The following is a 665-nucleotide window of genomic DNA, read 5'->3' on the forward strand; positions in this document are numbered from 1 at the left end:
GTGGTAATTTGAGAAGAACTCTTTGCATCTCCTCAATATGCAGTGCTCCTGTACCGCTGGTAACTGAGAAGAGAGATATCACCGATGTTCCAGGTATTATATGCCTGGAGTCTTCCCTTTTATTATCTGGAGTGTTCCTTGGTAAAAAAAAAAACAACATAAAGGGCACAGCGGTAACTACTGCCTTTTGGGAAAGAGAGCAGTGATCAGATTGTTGGTATCTCTCGATGTTTTCCAGGACCCATCTTAAAACTGGGGAGAGATCAGGTCTTCGGGCTAGACAAGGTTTCCTTAAACACATGTATTATGCCTGTTTTCAGTTTTAAGAGGTGTTGAGCTAGGCTAGACAGTCTCACCTTGTGTCTTGAACTTCTTGTAAGGAGTATTTTCCCCCCAGGTCTCTGCCTTTCTTGTCCTTATACTTGAATGAAGCTGTGCTAATGAGATTTTAGAGACCCGGCTGCCCCCCGCCAAAGCAGCCTCACACTCTGCAAGAAGTTGACATGTGAACAGCCCCTTTGAACCGAGGAAAGACAACTCTGTCAGAGCAGTTACTCTGGCAACAGTATTTCTAATGGTGATTAGCTCCCAAACGGAGCACAAAGAGGAGCCGCTTCATTATGGAGGCACAGCTCTGGGTTTTGGGGAGAGGAGATGACCGCTCT

Source organism: Apaloderma vittatum, unplaced genomic scaffold (genome assembly GCF_000703405.1).
Source record: "Apaloderma vittatum isolate BGI_N311 unplaced genomic scaffold, ASM70340v1 scaffold15361, whole genome shotgun sequence".
Classification (NCBI taxonomy): domain Eukaryota; kingdom Metazoa; phylum Chordata; class Aves; order Trogoniformes; family Trogonidae; genus Apaloderma; species Apaloderma vittatum.